Source organism: Amblyomma americanum, chromosome 1 (genome assembly GCF_052857255.1).
Source record: "Amblyomma americanum isolate KBUSLIRL-KWMA chromosome 1, ASM5285725v1, whole genome shotgun sequence".
Classification (NCBI taxonomy): Eukaryota; Metazoa; Arthropoda; class Arachnida; order Ixodida; family Ixodidae; genus Amblyomma; species Amblyomma americanum.
This window is the reverse complement of record NC_135497.1, coordinates 41,130,313-41,144,488: the sequence shown is the minus strand read 5'-3', so window position 1 is coordinate 41,144,488 and position 14,176 is coordinate 41,130,313. Positions and strand designations below refer to the sequence as shown.

The 14,176-nt window shown below is 46.6% G+C and overlaps 1 long non-coding RNA gene across 1 annotated transcript in view; it reads left to right on the top strand.

The window, feature by feature from the left end:
• Positions 1–5,760, top strand: part of LOC144132261 (uncharacterized) — a 32,970-nt gene extending 27,210 nt beyond the window's left edge. The window contains exon 3 of the long non-coding RNA XR_013314739.1: positions 5,616–5,760. This is a non-coding gene — a long non-coding RNA (uncharacterized LOC144132261). The remainder of the gene's footprint in view (positions 1–5,615) is intronic.
• Positions 5,761–14,176: the final 8,416 nt, after the last annotated feature.

Below are 14,176 nucleotides of genomic sequence, written 5' to 3'. Positions count from 1 at the left end.
CACTAAGTTGAATGCTTCCCAAAAGAGAACACGGGAAATAAATTTTGATTCGCTAGGCTAAAATAAAAAAAAAACATTTCACGCGACCGCTGTCTGCGGTGTGCATGCAAACACCTCAACAGCTCGCAGCAGACGATGCCTGGCGTGCATGTGCTCGTGGCGTCAGCGATGAGTTGTCAGACCAGGAAGCAGTTCGCAGAAGAAACGACAAAAATTCGTTTTAAACATACTTACCGCACAGGATCAACTGAAAATTCGGGGAATTGTAATTTAACCTGTTGGGATTAAAGATGTTAGGCTGGATATGCTTGAAAAAAGGCTGTCATGGTTCCTTTAAAGGGTCCCTGAAAAGGGTCTTTGAGGTTGCTTATAATACGCTTGCATTACCGTATTTACTCGCATAAAAGACATTTTTAGAAAACCGTACGCAGACATACGCAAAGGCATAGCGAAAGCTATAAAAATTGCGTCCTCTGTACTGCGCATGCGACTACTGATCCGGAGTTCCCGGGTTCGAACCCGACCGCGGCGGCTGCGTTTTTATGGAGGAAAAAACGCTAAGGCGCCCGTGTACTGTGCGATGTCAGTGCACGTTAAAGATCCCCAGGTGGTCGAAATTATTCCGGAGCCCTCCACTACGGCACCTCAGTCTTCCTTTCTTCTTTCACTCCCTCCTTATCCCTTCCCTTACGGCGCGGTTCAGGTGTCCAACGTTATATGAGACAGATACTGCGCCATTTCCTTTCCCCAAAAACCAATTATTATTATTATTTTTATTAGGCAGAATTGCCCGAAAGAACTCAACATCACGTTATGAAGAAATTTGCTTGGTCAAGTTACCTAAAAGAAATTGGGCCCTGGCTCGATTTTACTGGCGATGTAACTGGCTATCTACGTGACACAACTTGGAACACCTTGGCTAAATACGAAAAATGTGTCAAAATATTTTCACATTTTAACATCAGATGGCGCCACTGCTGCCTGCGCTACCGTTGCATTCAGGTTGGCGCACAATAAACTTAAAGTGCTATGCGATTTCCAGACTTCTTACAATAGTTATCACTGTCCTAAACGAAAGTTGAGTAAGGCTTACCTATAATAAACACACACATTACATAGGCATCACGTGAACTGCGCGTTGCCTTTTATTTTTCTCATGGAATAATTACTCTATTCAGAGTCTGAATCGTCACTGTCACTGCTGCATGATTCATTGTCGGAAATGGCAGTGTCCTCGCTGGGCATCTTCTGTTCCATCCAGCATGTTGGATATGCCGATCTTTTTAAAGCTCCTGGCCACTACCTGGACAGGGATGCCACTCCATGCTTTTACAATCCATGAGCAAAGCACCTCCACGGACGGTCTTCTCATTTTGCTGCTTGACGTCAAATCATGTTGGCGCACCGCCATCCACTCTGCTTAAAGTCTTCGAACATTGTCCTAGAACAGTTTGCTCAGCGACACGTCGAGAGGCTGTAGCCGCGACTCAGACCTCCCGGGGTCACTGCAATGTTCCTGCATAGCTCTTTAAGCTTAGCACGAACGCTATCCACCAGATGGCCTCTGAAGCTGTCCAAAACAAGAAGCGAGGAAAGCAGAAGTGTTGCTGGTCTTCGTCCACAAACAGTCGTTATCCAGTCGACCAGCAGTTCTGCAGTAATCCACCCTTTCATATAAGTGCGGATATGGGCTCTGTGGAGACCGTTACCCTTCGGAGCAGTCTTCCATTTAAATATACCATATAAACGCGCGTAAGAGCTGTAGTTTTTACATATTCGAGGGCCAATTTTCGTGCGGCACGTTCATGCGATGTTCGAAAAAAAATTTTATAGCAAAAACACACATATCGGGGGATGAGCGGCATCCATTCTACGTTCAGTCATCACTCGCGGAGTCTTCAGACTCCGAGCTGGTGCTGTGCTCTGGTGCATGCTAATCCCACAAGAAGTCAAGCAGCATGTCCGTTGTCGATGTTTAGCCGTTGTTCCACGCTTGCGTCACATAGCAGAACAGCTCTTCTTCCTTGATGTTGGTAATTCATTGCAACACTGCAAGCATAGTGTGGGAAAAACGAAGACAAGACGGGACAAGCGCTAAGCAGTCTTATCTTCTTCCCTCCCGCGCTATGCTTCCCGTGTCATCTTCCATTTTGGAAGACTTGCGCGGCTTGCCTCGAAAAGCGCGTTTTTTTTGGTACTTGTGTTCCTCAATGCATCCTTTTGGTTGCACCATCGTCGGATGCACTTCTCGGCCACGTCGAACTTCCTGACCGCCACACGCTTGCTGTGTTCGACATCAAATTCCCTGTAGTGTAGCTATTAAAGTGCTTGCCCATCGTGCTAAACCAGTTATGCTCGGTGGCGGCATGCGAAAGCCACAACTACCTATCCAGCTACGGTGAACTAACACGCTACCACAACGCCTGTGTCTTTGACGGCTGCGAAAAGCTGGAGCTGGCGATACTAATGCCGATATGAATAGCGGGAGCTCGCGGCGGAGGAAAAATTTGACGATGTTGATGGGCTCAAGGAGCGGCGGCGTGCGCGCGCTTCTCTCCAGACTGGCTCGGTGTGTGCGTGGCCTCTGCGATCAAGTGCACCCTTGCTCATAGCCGGAGCTGATCGTGGAGGCCACGGCATTTCGAAGGCTATTCTCCCATGGGTCGTGCAAAGGTTGGGTGCAGCCCTTACACGTGTTTATACGGTAGCATATGGTGGCAGCTTCTGCCCAACGGCCATCACAGCAAGCATGACTGTTCATCACTGGTTTTCTGCACCAGATGTCTTCACGAGAACACTCCAAGCGCCCTTCTCATTGACCGTTGTTTCAGGACATGTCGCTGGTAAACTGAGTTTGATCGGCGTTCCACATTAGTGAGAAGAGGTAGCCGCTCTTTTCGCGGATCTTGGTGACGAAACGATGAAAGTCGATGTCCTTGTTTTCGTATGCGGATGGGAGCCGCTGGCACAGTGACGTTCGCCGCTTCAGTGAAAGTCTATTTCGACGCATGAAGCGGGTCGTCCAAATGTAGCTAGCGCGGAAGTCTTTTGCGGTGATTCCCAGCTTCCTGGCAGTTGTGTTATCTTTGTTTGTATCATTTCTAATAATACTGCACAACCATCTTTGCGTAGTTCCATCGTGTATTAAATGACCGCCTCCTCAACGCGACAGACTTGCCCGTTTTGGGTCTGCGGAAAGCCCAGCGAGTCTTGTTAGTAGCCATTAGCTTCTCACGATGATTTTCCAATAGTATATTCGAATTTCATCAACGCCGAAATGCCTGCCGCAGCACAGTTGCCATGCTCCAGCGCATCATCAACAGCCTTGACCTTGGACACGGCCATGAAACTTGTAATCTCGCCTTGGTGAAATGGCACTGATACTCCCACAAGACCACAACGCACACCGCTGGCTTGCAAATGGCGAACACTTGTTTTTATCAAGAATCATGGGAATTTGTCGGAATGCGTTTGCTGCGGGATGACTGCAGGTCACCCAACAGGCGGCAGCCGCAGTAACAGTGCGGGACATCAAAACAAAAATGGCGGCTCAGGTGTGTCAACTTCGGAAAACTATCATTTGTAAAATAAGTGAGATATACTAATAGTTTGTGATAATATTTCTTCTAGACGGTTTATAATGCTGGATAAGGCCACTCGCGCGTTTCAGTCAAGAAACCAAGAACCACGTGTCAGTCAAGAAAATTTCAGTCAAGAAACCACTTCAAAGCAGCTTTTCGAGATGCAGTTTGGAAATGATAGATTTCCTAACAGTTCTGTTTTTCGAAAAAGTGCAAACTGTGAAAAATGAGTTCAAAGATTGAAGACCATGCTATTTTTTTTTTGGTATATAAAAATGTTAAAGTGCCCTCCTCCATAGGTCGGGCCCTCCCCTTCATCACGACACTGCTCTGTGGGAATTGCTTCAAGCCTTGTTTTCTGCTCGTGAAATACATTGACGGGTTGCTCGCTCGATGTGCTTCATAGTGGGGACTCCATTTTCTAGTTCCAGCTTTTTCAAACGCTGGTCTTGATGCTATGTGCATCCTCAATAGATTCTAGTACAGCGACGGCTGCTGTAATCTCCACGGTTCTTAGTGATGCCAGTGCGTTCTTCAGCTGATGAAATCAGCGGAGGTTAAAGGGTTCGCTTCAGTCGCCGTTGGCAGGCTTAAGCCTGGCGAATGCACAAGCATATGCCCACTTGCTGGTGGTTGCCCAGTAGTGCGTAGGCTTCTATGTTTTGTGATGCGTTCTCGCTTCCCAAAGTTTCTCCGTGTTGAAGCCTTCGGTGCGAGCATCATCCGGGCACACCAACGGCCACCTGCTGTTCGCATTAAACTCACAGAAGGAAGAAAAGGTAACAGATTGCAAGCGTCGAACACGAGCAGAGCGGGGGTGATTTCGAATGGCGCAAAAACAACGCTGGGTGGTTGCGTGGCATACTTCCGCCAATCTGAGGTCCTATTTCGGTTTTCCAGCCACTGTGCAGTTTCTGCGGCCAGGAATATGCCATATGCCTTTCTTTTTTTAGTTTTTCGTTAGCAGTCTTAATCATTCTTGATGGAAGGTCATCCGTGACTAAAAAGCACGAAAAACAAACTTTTTAACATGGGCATTAACTTCCCGTTTGTTTTTTTGCCCGCACTGCGGCCGCGTCTTCAGAAGAGCATTCATAGACACCTTCAACAGCCTACCACCGCCTCATGAAGAATTAATTTTCTTCTTTTTTTCTACTGAGATAACAAGGAAAATTCGTGAGAATATTTTTCATTAAACACTCTAAAACAACACAAACTTAAAAACCGCATATTTTTTCCGAAAATCAAAATTTAAGCCCGGCATCCCACCTTAAGCCTTCATTCACCAAGTGTGCCGACTATTTTATGACTTTCGTTCCCGCTTCTTCGCCGTTTTACCTTCACCTTCAAATCCTAGCTGTGGCTGTTCGTGCGCGCTTCCTTTGTTTGTTTTATTTAAAACACGAGCACTACGAGAAGGTGTGCGGCTCCCCGCCTTTCGTGTTCGCCTCGTGTACCTCCTTACGGGAACCTTGGCCTTAAAAACTAGCGCTCTAAACGGGAATCCATAACGGCCTGCAGATGCAGGAAATGTTAGCCGGGAGTACTGTTTGGGGCCCCACCCTCGTCCTCAGTCCATGCATCATGCCCTCCTTCGCCCTCACCACATCATGTCTTCCCTCAATCGCCCTCACTTCGTCTTATCTTCCTCACCCTCACGAATTTCCGTGCGCCGATCCTCCCTCACCTCACAAAGTCAGATCCTCATGAGGTTAGTGTGAGGACGCTATCATAATGGCTCGCCCTCATGAGAATGCCCACCTCTGGCTACAGGGGTATTCGTACATATATGGTAATGCAGTTACATCAAACCGTGGCAGCAGCACTGCTTGAGCTAATGGCCTTGCTCTTCTGGAATATGGTGCCGCTTCTTTAGGCCGTATGCACTTGTCTTGCTCTAAACAATCATCTGAGGAGCTCTAATTCAGTGGTCATGTGTGCATTAATGCTGAAATATTGCCCTTTGAAAGAGTTTGATACTGCGCAGTACCTTCAGTAATCATGTTACCTTTCTGTTGTTCATGCTTTTTGCAGGGGGAAATCCAGACCATGTCGCAGGATGTTTTCGATGAAGTTCTTGCGCTACGAACCATCATCGATGAGATGAGGGAACCCATCTAGCTTGCATCACACCTTGTATATACCCAGAGGAATCTATAATAATTTTGTGTTTTCATAATTTTGTGTTTTGGTGAATCTTTAGTAGATATGTACTTATTTATATGTAGGCTATTTTAAGTGAAAGTAGCCTGTTTTCATATTTTCGGCTGGTAAGGGAACAGTGCAAGGGACAAGGCACAAGGAACGAAACATTGAAAGACACACGGGTGCTCACTGTTTGGATTTTTATTTCGAAGTGCAGAGAAGATGTAGCCAAGAGAAAATGTGGCGGTATGTCGATAAGAGGGTTGCTCGGTCACCGGAATTAGAGAAAAGTCACATCTTGAGTAAAAAAATGTTTTTGTGAAAGAAGTGGCGCTGAAAGGCAATGAAGGGGGACGGGAGGGGGGTAGTGTCCTGCCGTGCAAATAACACACTAATAGAAAGTGAAGTGACGGGTGTTAGAGGCTAAAACCTATAAAAACGAAAAGCTGCGAGGTGTAGAGGGCCTTGCAAGTTTTCTTTTTTATAGATTTTAGCCGCTTTTGAACACTTCTTACACCTTCCATTAGTGTTTAACCGTTGTTCGCGCGAGGGCCCTCCACTCTTCACTCCCTTCCCCATTTATCACCTTTCACCACCACGTCTTTCACAAATACAAGTTTTACTCAGATGTGACTATTCTCTGAATTCCGGTGACTGATCAACTCTCTTATCGACATAGCGCCCCCTTTTTTCCTACGCTATATATTATCTGTACTTCGGAATAAGAATTTGGTTGATAGTGAGCACCCGTGTGTGTCTTTCAATGTTTCATTCCTTGTCTCTTACCAACTAGCCTGCCAATCTTCTCTTAATAAAATCTTTACATTTTTTAACAGAACAGGTGCAATTTGTTTTTAAAGTGATTTTAATTTGCGAAAACAAAAACATTTCAACTGTTTTTGCGTTGTGAATGGAAATTTTATTGCAGGGGTTGCAAAGTGGGAACAGTGTGACAATGGCTGTCGGGGGAGGGTCATTTGCTCTTGAGAGATCTTTCATGAACTGAACGTACAGGTGAACGTTAAGCTTAGAAAATGTTTGTTGTACTAAATAGTAAAACCTCGTGAATGCGTTTTTTTACAAAATTGCAGGAAATGTATTATGGAAACTTGTGATCCAAACCGCCTAATTTTGAGAAAAGTAGCTGTTTGAGAGCTACAAAGACCAAGTTTGCTTCATAAAAATGATTAGCATTCCTTGGCACAAGATCTAAACAGATCCTTTTCTAGTGCTGGCAGAATTCAATCCGTGTCTGCACATTCTTAAGCGCGTGAAGTAATTTCATAACTCATCCAGTCTATCGATGACATTGACAAAAGTGACCACAATCGCTGCCTCGTGGTTTTAAAGTGCTTCGCCCATCGGCAGGTAAGTACTGAACAGAAGAAACCTCTGAATTTTTTCTGTTCATATCGTGTCCCCGCAAAAACTGCACTCTTGAATGCTAGCTTGCAGTTTTTGTTGTTGTGGATGGCGGCGGTGGTGGTGGTAGAATCACTTGATAATTTATCTTATCCAGTGACCCTAGGTTGTAGGGGAATGCATCGCATCCTTGCATCTAACCACTGCAGAGAAGCCATCACGGCGGGTCACCGCTGCCACGTTCCAGCTTTTCATGTTGCGTGCTTTCAAGTTCAGCCCACTTGTATGGTTGCACATGAGTGGTTGGTCAATAAATGTGTTATATGGCCACAATTTGTTCAAATTTTAAAGGTAGTATCCGGGAAATCATGTTATCCGGAAACATATAAACCGGGAAATATAGAGCGTAACTCTAGGGGAAATTTTAATGTCCGCGATTTTGAGCTGACTAATCGGAAAATCTTGTCAACCGAGCATGTATCAACGGGGCTTTGCTGTTATTCAAACCATTTCTGCGCAATATTGTTATATGACGGCAGCCGATGAAGTCGGGAAGACGGCGGATGGTGAATGCGTGGTTTAAAAGCGGACAGCCTGGCACAAGCACACTCGCCCGCGCTACTGCCCACTCTGTAGTCTTATATTCACGTACACAACCTGCATGCCGGCCAACTATTCCCAATTTTCCGTAAAATGCACGAATTTTGACCAGTCTTACGATTTTAAAAATCTTGCATAAAATTTTATGGAAAATATGATTTAAAAAAAGGTCCGTACAGCTATTAACACTATTATGGCACCCTTCGCCGCCACGAGAGGGCGATTTATATTCGTGATATCATCAGCAGCGGCAAACGCAACTTCCTTCGTGTTCACATATTTGGACGACTTCGGGTGTTGGCCTCTGTTTTTGTGTGACCTGCGGCCGCATCCGACGCAGTGCGACTCTTGTGTTTTAGCAGTAGTTTCGCGGTGCAATGGCGGGCTCAAAGGCGAGGCAGTACTTCCAAGTATTTTTGAAGTCGTACACTTCAGAATATCCAAGCTTCGTGCCGTCTAATAAAGAAGTGCGGGTTTTTCACCATGTGTGCCTGTGATCTTAGCATTTCACATGGAGCCAAGTTTGACATCAAGGTCCTCATAGCTTCGAAAATGCACCAATGATACGTGTGAGCCGCGGAGAGTCAGCCAAGCCTGACAAGTTTTGTACTCAGTGACAGCGACCTCGGCATGATTCGTGCAGAATGCCATTTTACGGCGTTTTTAGTTGAACACAACATGCCGCTAAGTGTCAGTGATCACGATGGACAACTTTTCCGGAAAATGTTCCCCAGTTGCGAAGAAACCAAACGCTACGCTTGTGGTCGAAGGAAGACGCCTGCAATTGTTCGTGAAATCGCCGCGAACGCAGAGACTCCTTTGCTGGATGCCCTAAAAAGCAAGTATTTTTGATTGCTGTGGACGCAAGTAACAATAGGGATACGCAGCTTTGCCCTATTTTTGTGACATACTTCGCTAAAGAGACCAGTAGAGTTCTAAGGCGCCTTCTTTGCCTCGGGGCAATCCAAGGAGAAGCGATGGGTCATAATATTGGAAATGTGATTCTGGACGAAATGAAGTCCCGACGTTTGCCTCTTGAAAACCTGTTGACATTGTCTTTGGCACTCCGCCGATTGCAGCGATGCAAGCCGCCGCGGGACTCGCCGACTCGTTGGTTGACCCCTCCTCCCTATTAAAAAAAAGGCGGGAACCGGTACGTTTAATCCGATTTAATTAGAGTAATGGGCAGCACTGGACAACAAATCGAAGTTTGTAAGAATGTCCGGAACGTGTAGATAGAGTTCGCGCAATAAAAAGATGAGTTCAGATTCCTCTTTAGTGCAACTTTAAGTCGTTTTACAACATAACAGAGGCGAATGTGGCAACTTGTCCCTAAAGGTGCTAAGTTACCTCTGCTCTTTATGATGATACTCATGGATACAGCTTGAGTGTGCCCATCCACTTACTGAGCACAGACAAGAGCTAGAACTTTTGCAAAATATTTTTATTCCTAATGCAGGGCGGATGACTGAACAGGCTTAAGCAATGACAGACTTTGGGAGATTCCCACGTGGGACAAACCATCCTCCACACCGCCGTTATCTTTGTTCAGCGCAGATTCATAACGGTCTCTTCAGGGAACAGCCAGACTTAACTGAACAAACCAACACCACTATATGAAATAAGGGGCAAATATTTTACATAACGAACGTATGTAGAAGACTATGATTCTTGAATGACAAAAATATCGGTGTGCTCATAAAGTGCATAAATTATCGAAAACACAACAAAAAATGTTTGTTCGGAGCCCATTTAGCTCACGTTCATTTCATTGGCATGCAGCATAAGAGGAAAGCTGTCGCCATAAGTGTATGGGCATTTGTAGTTGCATATGACAGCCATAAGGTAGCCCATCAGTAAAATCTTCATAGCTCACTCTTTAAAAACTCTCTCTAAGGCTGGAAACCTTCCTCACGACCAATTATTTCCCGGTCCCCTAGTCCCAAGCCTGTGTTACCACAACTCGGACTCCTTGTTGGCTGAAGGCACATCGAGCATGCGTGGAGAGTCCGTCAGTCTTGCTACCCGCTCCCCTTCAACCACATCCCCAAAGATCCACGCTGGGTATCCATCCTGCTGCTCAATTTCTTTGCAATATGCTTCGGCATTCTCCTTTGGAAGGCACATCAGCAGCCCACTCGAGAAAGAGAAAATACAACTCACTAATGCCATACATTGAAGAGGCTGCACTTTTTAGCTTTTTTTGGATGAAACAAAAAAAAGTGCAACAAGCAGAGCTTGTTTTTGGAGTTGTTCCAGATTCCCAATACTTCTCTACAAATCGCCAAGAACCCTGCATCGACTCCAAAGACGGCTGCACACTTTCCCACGGCTGCTGGAGGTGTTGAAAAAAAAAGCACCGACGGCGATGGATCTTCGCTAAAAAGAAAAGGAGTTCATTCTGCACCACAAGAAACATTATAAATTGTCACTGCAACCTATGAAATAAACTTAAAATGAAATAGCCGCTGTTTTACCGCAATTCCTGTATTACCGCTAAATTGCTACAATTCGTGTGTTATGATTCTATATATATATATATATATATATATATATATATATATATATATATATATATATATATATATATATATATATGCACTTTTCATGCACTCCATTCCTTATCTAATGCCCGCAAGCGCCTTGAAGGAGGTATTGAAATAAATAAATTCTATGTGCTATTATATTGCCAAGAGAATTTGAGAAAACACCCAAAGTGATGATTTAACACGTTCATTGCATCTTGGGTGACCGGTGGGTGATGCAAGATACTGAATCGCGCGATGAATCTGTCGCTATGCTCTGATTTATCAAAAAGCCTGTGGAAAGGACACATGCCATGTCGCTGTAGCCATTTATTGGCGTTTCCAGGAAGCTGGCATTGGCAAGTAAAAAAATTGCTACAATAGTACTAAGGGCAGCGCTATCTGTGTGATGAGAAGAATTTTTCTCTATGCTAAGGAGCCCCCGACGGCGGCGGCGGCTGCGGCAAGCGCCAAGACGCAGCTGCAAGGAGACTCTCCGGAACTGACCAAAAGAATTCAATAAAGTTTTTCATTCATTCATTCATTCTATGTGAAGCCTCGAGAAGTTCCAAAGAGCTCCCTACTGCACCCTCCACAAGAGCCATGCAGCCATCACCAACCCGCCTGCCTCCACACACCAGAAGCCCATGCAGCAGCAGAGAAAGAAATGCAACAGTAAAATCAAATCTAAAGAGACAGTGGGAAAGTCAGCTGGCCTCCAGAAGCATCCCGAACAGGCCACAGCCTCTCCATGCCCCCTAGCTAGGGGGCTGCCAACCTAGACACCTTCAAGAAAAATTCTGTTGCGTGTACAAAGCCTCGGCTTAAAGTTAAAGCATTAATTAAAGTAAAAACATCAAAGTAATCACTGTAGTGTTCCGGTGATGACGTTCTTCTCCTGCTCGAACGCGAGCAAGAGCGCCTCACGGAAAGACGGGTAGACGACGATCTCCTTGAGGCGCTCCAGCGCCCAGCGGCTCCCGGTGACCATTAGCTGGAGAAACCACTCAAGCATGCGGTCCGTCTTGAGGTCGCACTGGATGTCCTGCACGCCGGACCAGTTCTTCATGATCTCCGTGAAGGTGTCCTCGTAGCGGCGCAGGATTTGGAAGAATTCTTTGTCTTCCCAGTTGATGTAAATCCTGGGGGGATAGCAAACAGGTTGGCGGAATACAACAAACGTATTTCAGGATACTGCGGTGAATACAAATATCGATGCACTGCGAGTAAGCGTGCTTTAGAAAAGCTGTAAACTCGCAGCTTGGATTTGCGAAACATGCAGTATCTGTTTTTTTAACTTCCTCAAAAAATGGCACTGAGACGGCGTATGCTGATTTTGTAGCACTTCTCCAAGCATGCAGATAACGTACACACGTAAGAAACGGCAGTAGAATAACCCACCAATTGTGGTTCATGGCACGCTTCGTTAGCATTTCGTTAGAAAACACCTCAAGGAAAGCCTGAAAGCAAGGCATTGAGGTGGGTAATGTATATGTGACGATTATCGCCGATTCATGCAATATCTGATGACTGTGCGGTGTAATCCCACGCAACTAGGCCTCACCAATTGGCCTACATCTTTGCTCTCCTTAGACTCCTTGTGAACTGCGGAAGTATGCAGCGGTGCGCACGGAAAAATGTTCACAGACTCACGGACGTCTTTCCTGTGTGATTGATGTTCTACGTTAATGTTACGCAGAACATGAGCACAACGTAAGTCCGAAACAAAGGTGACGCGAAGGTTTAATTATCAATTCCGGGTTTGAGTCAATAGGAGAGAGGAGCATTACTGGTACAGAATTCCCAGCGGTACCCTTGCTCAAGACAGGCATCGATGCCTCCTTTGCTGCCTGGAAATCTTTAGAAGCTGTCTGCTGCGTATTTTGAGTGTTTTGCAATTTAAAGGGTAACAGAAAAAATGCTGTGTCAATTTCTTTGCCTTGAAAGAGGTCCACAGGCCTATTAATCCTGACAACGAGCTCGAGACACCGGTGCGCAGGGTCAATAATTATTTGCAAACGATTTTGTACAGGCAGTTTCGGTCTCCGTCTGAGGCTTAAGTGAACCTCGATGCCAGGATTGCCCAGCCATCCCCGACGTATGCACTCCTGATGATGTCGGCGACGCCGGCAAGCACCAGAAACTGGCTGTCACAGGTTTCACAGGTGAGTTCGGTAACGTCACAGCGTAAGGGGCAAAGGTACCTTGACGTTACCGGATTCATTCAGTTCTTCAAGCGACGTCACTCCAGTTTCGAAGAAAGGTGTGAAATATACCAAATCAGCCTGCGCGGGGCACCCGAGGGGTGCCCCGCGCAGGCATGCCACGTTGCCGGACATGGAAAGCAGGTTGAGCGTGATCAGGGCTAGGTGTCCCAGCCGGTAGCGGCGTCGGCACTCCTTGGAGATGACCTCCCCATCGCTTCCGCCCTGGAAGATCTTGAGGCACCATGCGCACGTAAAGCGCAGGCACAGGATCACCAGCCTGTGTGGCGGCATGTCCCTCGAAAGGGAGCGGGACACCTGCTAAGGAAGGTGAATAGTGAGCCTCCGCCGATAACTGCCCCACGCTGAGGATGGCGCACAATTATTTAAGTGCATTTATCTATGAATAAGTTTTTCTGGGTAGAACGACGACATTCCCTTACTGTGTTACCACATAGAGTCGCCTTCACTTCGCAATGGGAGCGTGCGAAATGTCTTGAAGGACATTCGGCACGCTCAACCTACTTAAGCTCTCGGGACTTTCACAAAATAAACCTCAATCCCGGTTAAGTGCCCGATCGTGTGCATTTCCCCTTTGTTTGATAAAAAGCCGAACATAAGGCAGGAAAAATCGTCAGTGTAGGTTGACTGTTATTATTCTGTTATGACAGCGGAGACGTACTATCCCAGTCGAGATCGTACCAGCCTGTTGTCTAATGCAGGTTCGTCTACTTTACCGCTGGCCAAGCGCAGCTTATCCGGTACATGCGCAGTACGTAGGTGCTATGTTAAAACTTTATATTCATACCAACACAAATTGATGGTTATGCCGAGTTACATGGTGATCATCATCCTGGTAGACCTACGACGCAGCTGTGAGGTCAAAACACGAGACAAAACGCCAGCACTTCGCAATCTTCCGATAAAACAGCGCATGGCGCCTCCTTTCAAAGCGGCCACATGTAGCTGTATGCTACGTTTCTGTTTAAAAAACAGACTGAGTTTTGTTCGAGCAGCCGAACCACATTGCTGCCTCTATCCCGCTTCTTACGGCCGTTGGATGGTGAACTAAAGCCAGCAACGGCGATGCAGAGAAGAGCCTTATGCACGAAGCACATAAAGGAGCCCAGCCCTCTAGCTTGTAGGTCTACTCCTTGGTCTCGTAGCCCAGGAAATCCACGCAACGTAGCTCTTTTGCTGGAGCCACGCACTTTGACGCAGGCCTCGCGCATAACTCCTATGTGTCCTTGACGAAGAGGAAATCGCGACTGTAATCTATCCAGTCGTACATGAGTCTGAGCAGGTTGGTCAGCACCTGCGTGTCGCCGTGCTGTGCGCCGCCCTGGTCGCCGCCACCAGGGTGCGGCACGCTAAGCAGCAGTGGCCCGAGTCGTTGGCTGGAGCTGTTGCGCGATGCCGGCACGAGGAGGCAAGAGGACGTGTTGACCACGATGCGCATGAGCACATCGGACTCCACCCAGGTGAAGCTCTGGCTGCCACCTTCGGAGGACTGAAGCTCGTACGTCCCCTGCTCCCCAACCCCGCATAATACTTTTTACAATTTGTCTTCCACAAGGTGTTAGCCTTGAACTTGTCGCCGTAAGGTGTTGAGTGTGCTGTCGCGTCGAAAGAAACACGCCGAAGCGAGACCATGGACCTTTCCAAAACATACATCGCAGTGAAATATCTTCAGAAAACGCAGAAAATTTTGCGGAGACACTGAACCTCCACCTCTAAGGGTGTGGCGTGACAGCCGCTC